The 5,000-nt window shown below is 47.5% G+C and overlaps 1 pseudogene; it reads left to right on the top strand.

The window, feature by feature from the left end:
- Window positions 1–5,000, top strand: part of LOC128923935 (large subunit ribosomal RNA) — a 9,312-nt pseudogene that overhangs the window by 993 nt on the left and 3,319 nt on the right.

Genomic DNA, 5,000 nt, shown 5'->3' with positions numbered 1-5,000 from the left:
CATATATGCTGTGACCCGAAAGATGGTGAACTATACTTGATCAGGTTGAAGTCAGGGGAAACCCTGATGGAAGACCGAAACAGTTCTGACGTGCAAATCGATTGTCAGAATTGAGTATAGGGGCGAAAGACCAATCGAACCATCTAGTAGCTGGTTCCCTCCGAAGTTTCCCTCAGGATAGCTGGTGCATTTAAATATTATGTAAAATAATCTTATCTGGTAAAGCGAATGATTAGAGGCCTTAGGGTCGAAACGACCTTAACCTATTCTCAAACTTTAAATGGGTAAGAACCTCACCTTTCTTGATATGAAGGTTGAGGTTATGATATAATGTGCCCAGTGGGCCACTTTTGGTAAGCAGAACTGGCGCTGTGGGATGAACCAAACGTAATGTTACGGTGCCCAAATTAACAACTCATGCAGATACCATGAAAGGCGTTGGTTGCTTAAAACAGCAGGACGGTGGACATGGAAGTCGTAATCCGCTAAGGAGTGTGTAACAACTCACCTGCCGAAGCAACTAGCCCTTAAAATGGATGGCGCTTAAGTTGTATACCTATACATTACCGCTAAAGTACATGATTTATAATACAATTTCGGTTGGATTATAAATTTTGAAACTTTAGTGAGTAGGAGGGTACAATGGTGTGCTTAGAAGTGTTTGGCGTAAGCCTGCATGGAGCCGCCATTGGTACAGATCTTGGTGGTAGTAGCAAATAATCGAATGAGACCTTGGAGGACTGAAGTGGAGAAGGGTTTCGTGTGAACAGTGGTTGATCACGAGTTAGTCGGTCCTAAGTTCAAGGCGAAAGCCGAAAATTTTCAAGTTTTAATGAATTGTTGAGAATATATAATTATTATGTTTTCTTCATAGTAATTAAACACTTGAATAATTTTGAACGAAAGGGAATACGGTTCCAATTCCGTAACCTGTTGAGTATCCGTTTGTTATTAAAAATGGGCCTTGTGCTCATCCTGGCAACAGGAACGACCATAAAGAAGCCGTCGAGAGGTATCGGAAGAGTTTTCTTTTCTGTTTTATAGTCGTACTACCATGGAAGTCTTTCGAAGAGAGATATGGTAGATGGACTAGAAGAGCATGACATTTACTGTTGTGTCGATATTTTCTCCTCGGACCTTGAAAATTTATGGTGGGGTTACGCAAACTTCTCAACAGGCCGTACCAATATCCGCAGCTGGTCTCCAAGGTGAAGAGTCTCTAGTCGATAGAATAATGTAGGTAAGGGAAGTCGGCAAATTAGATCCGTAACTTCGGGATAAGGATTGGCTCTGAAGATTGAGATAGTCGGGCTTGATTGGGAAGCAATACCATGGTTTATGTACTCGTTCTGGGTAAATAGAGAATTTCGGTTCTTGTTCCCCGGATAGTAGTTACGTAGCCAATTGTGGAACTTTCTTGCTAAAATTTTATAAGAATTATATCGCAAGATATATATTCTTATTTAATTATAACGATTATCAATTAACAATCAATTCAGAACTGGCACGGACTTGGGGAATCCGACTGTCTAATTAAAACAAAGCATTGTGATGGCCCTAACGGGTGTTGACACAATGTGATTTCTGCCCAGTGCTCTGAATGTCAAAGTGAAGAAATTCAAGTAAGCGCGGGTAAACGGCGGGAGTAACTATGACTCTCTTAAGGTAGCCAAATGCCTCGTCATCTAATTAGTGACGCGCATGAATGGATTAACGAGATTCCTACTGTCCCTATCTACTCAGTTGTTTGTAGAACCTCGAAGTGAACGGACGTGTTTGCGCATCATTGCGAGTTTTTAAAAGCGATTTTAAAAGTATTTTTCAGTATTTCTGAAAGTGATAAAATTTTTCGGTTTTTCCGGCCTGTCGGTAGCCTGTAGTGAAATAGACACAGTAAGCAGGTACGTGAGGGATTATACACATCGTGTGTATTCCCAAAAGTGTGTAAGGATAGCGGCTTAGGCCATTAACTAGTGTGTGGATTAGTGAACAAAGTGTGGGATTTCCCAGCAGTGCGGATATAGCGGCATCTGCCATAACAAACATTGTGTACAGTGCAGGTAGTGAAAGATCTGTGTTTTTGTTGTGCGCGAGTGTAGGAGAAATGCCTCCACCACGGAGGAGAGGGGCAAAAGCCCCAGCGGAGAGCGAAGACTCTGGGCCTTCAATGGTCCAGGTGGAGTCATCGACCGATGAGGACGGAGTGGGGCAACCCTCGCGGCCCCCACCCAAGAGGAAGGCGCGATTAGGTTCGCCACCACAGGCGAACTCGGGCGAGAGCGGGACGGATGGAGTACTCCAGAAGCTGGATACGGTTGCAACAAAAGCAGCCGTAGGACTGAAGGTTGCGGCGAAGGACGGAGCCAGTGGAAGCAGGCAAGGTTGCCCAAACAGCAAGGTAGGGGGCAACAAGGGGGGTAAAGGGGGAGCTATTGGGGGTGGGGGCCATGTTACGGCGATGAAAGCCGTAACAGCCCAGTTGAACGAGGTTGTGTTCGGGGCGGAAAGCCTCGAAGTCACAAAAGTGAAGGAACTCGTAGGGATCGCCTCTAAATATGAGGAGATCCTTATGAGTGTCCTGACGGAAAATGCTCATCTTCGTGGGCAAATTGAGGGTTTGAAGGGTGGTATTGGGACATCTTCTGTCCCTCGGAGCACAGCAGGGGCGGCTGCTGCTGCTCCCTCGGCGCCTGCCCCTCCAGCACCCGTGCTGGAGGCAATTGCGCCGACGGTGAGGAAACCAGTGGAAACCTGGTCGGTTGTTGTGAGGAGCAAGGCTCCTGTGACTTCCTCAAAGGAAGTCATAAATAAAGTTGTTAAGGAGGTGGGTCCTTCACTAGGTGTTCGCGTCCATGACGTGAAGACAATAAAGGGGGGTGGCGTAGTGATACGCACTCCCTCTGTTGCTGAGAGGGAGAAAGTGGCGAGCAACGCCAAATTCGGTGAGGTAGGGTTGGACGTTAGCGTCAATAAAAAGTTGGGCCCCAGGGTTGTTGTACAGGGTGTACATACGGAGATATCCCATGAAGAATTCATGGAGGAGCTGTTTCGGCTGAACCTTCGGGAGTTCAGTCCAGAGTCCAAAAAGACGGACGTGAGGATGGTCAGTCGTCCCTGGAAGGTGGCGACTGATGGCAGGACAAATGTTGTCCTAGAGGGTACGGACAAACTAATGTCCACCCTCCTAGATGTGGGTAGGTGCTACGTGAGGTGGTTCTCCTTCCGTGTCCGTGCGGATAGTCCCGTGACCGGCTGCTTCCGGTGCATGGGTTTTGATCACCGAGTGGCAGAATGTAGGGCCAAGGCCGACGTCTGTCGGAGGTGTGGTCAGGAGGGCCACAAGGCAGCCAGTTGCGTCAATGCCCCCCATTGTCGCAACTGTGCATTTAAAGGAAGGCCAGCTGGACATCTCATGATGTCGGCTGCCTGTCCGATTTACTGTGGGGTTGTCGGACGTGCTCTCGCCAGACATTAATGGGTGAGATTTTTCAATTAAATTGCCAGAATTCTTATGCAGTTATGTGCGAGTTAGGGAGTTGCATGATAGAGGCTGGGTGCAGCATCGCCTTACTCCAGGAGCCATACGCCACCAATTTTGGAATGGTAAGTGGTCTTCCTGGGGGTTTCAGGGTCTACACGGACCTTAGGTGTAATGCTGCAATAGTTGTGACTGACCCAAGCTATGACTGCATAGTTTTGGATTCGTCACAAGAGGGTGTATGTGTTTCTGTAGAGGGGGTGTTCGGTAGACTGATTGTTGCTAGCATGTATTGTAAGTTTAGGGAACCTATAGAGCCTTATCTGCGATACATGGATAACCTACTACTCCTTGCGAGTGGTAGCCCATTTATCCTAGGGATGGATGCGAATGCCACGTCCTCGATGTGGTTTAGCAAGTTTTCTCGATGGGCGCACAGATATCGGAGCCACATTCGGGGTCGGGCATTAAGCGAATGGATGGCCGCTAACAGCCTCCACATCCTAAATGAGCCAAGCGAGTGGTACACATTTCATGGTCTTAGAGGGGGGAGCGACATTGACGTGTCCTTGATCAATGAGGCAGCAAATAGGGCGTTCAGTTTTAGGTGGGAGATTATGGGAGGGTGGGGATTGAGCGATCATAATTTGATTAAAATTATGGTTACTCCTAATTCCCCTCCCTCGACGCATGCAAGTCCATTGCGGCGATGGCGTACCTCTGGTATCGACTTGAACCAATATGGACAGTGTGTTAGGGAAGCGGTATTGGACATACCGCTTAGTGAGTTTGAAAATCTGGGGGTGGACGAGCAAATTGCTCGGTTGTACGAATTGGTCTGGGGAGTGAACGATAGGTTGTTGAAGAAATATAAGGATTTTAGGGTTAGAAAAATAAAGTGGTGGACGCAGGAATTAACCCTGAAGAGGAGGGCTGTCCGGCGATTGAGACGGAAGTTTCAACGCGCTCGGCGGTCAAATTCGGATAGGTTGGCCCAGATTAGGAACGATTTTAGTTGTGCGATGCATGAGTATAAGGCCATGCTAATAAAAATCAAAGAAGAGGAGTGGAGGGGGTTCGTTAATGAGCATAGGGATGACCCCTGGGGTCAGGTCTTAAGGATTTGTAGGGGTCGTAGGAGGGAGGACATCACTTCTCTTCGTGTTGATGACACTGTGTTATCAACATGGAGTGAGTGTGCAGGGGTTCTGTTAGGAGCATTCTTTCCTAGGGCTGAGGAGCTGGCACCTCTCGCACAAGAGGTACCGGTTCCTCCACTTGATGATGGGGAGTTGGGATATGCCTTTAGCCTGGTTAGGTCTAAACGGTCCCCAGGTCTTGATGGTTTGAACGGAGAGTTGTGTAAAAGCTTGTGGAAGTTCATTCCGGAATACTTGGAGGTCATTTACGATAAGTGCATTTGTGAGGGATATTTTCCACGTGAGTGGAAAAGTGCTAGGGTTGTTCCTCTCCTGAAGTCACCTGATAAGATTAGGAGTGATCCACGATCTTATCGGGGCAT

This window comes from Zeugodacus cucurbitae, unplaced genomic scaffold, assembly GCF_028554725.1.
Source record: "Zeugodacus cucurbitae isolate PBARC_wt_2022May unplaced genomic scaffold, idZeuCucr1.2 ctg00000104.1, whole genome shotgun sequence".
NCBI classification, from domain to species: domain Eukaryota; kingdom Metazoa; phylum Arthropoda; class Insecta; order Diptera; family Tephritidae; genus Zeugodacus; species Zeugodacus cucurbitae.
This window is presented reverse-complemented; position numbering and strand designations above follow the sequence as displayed.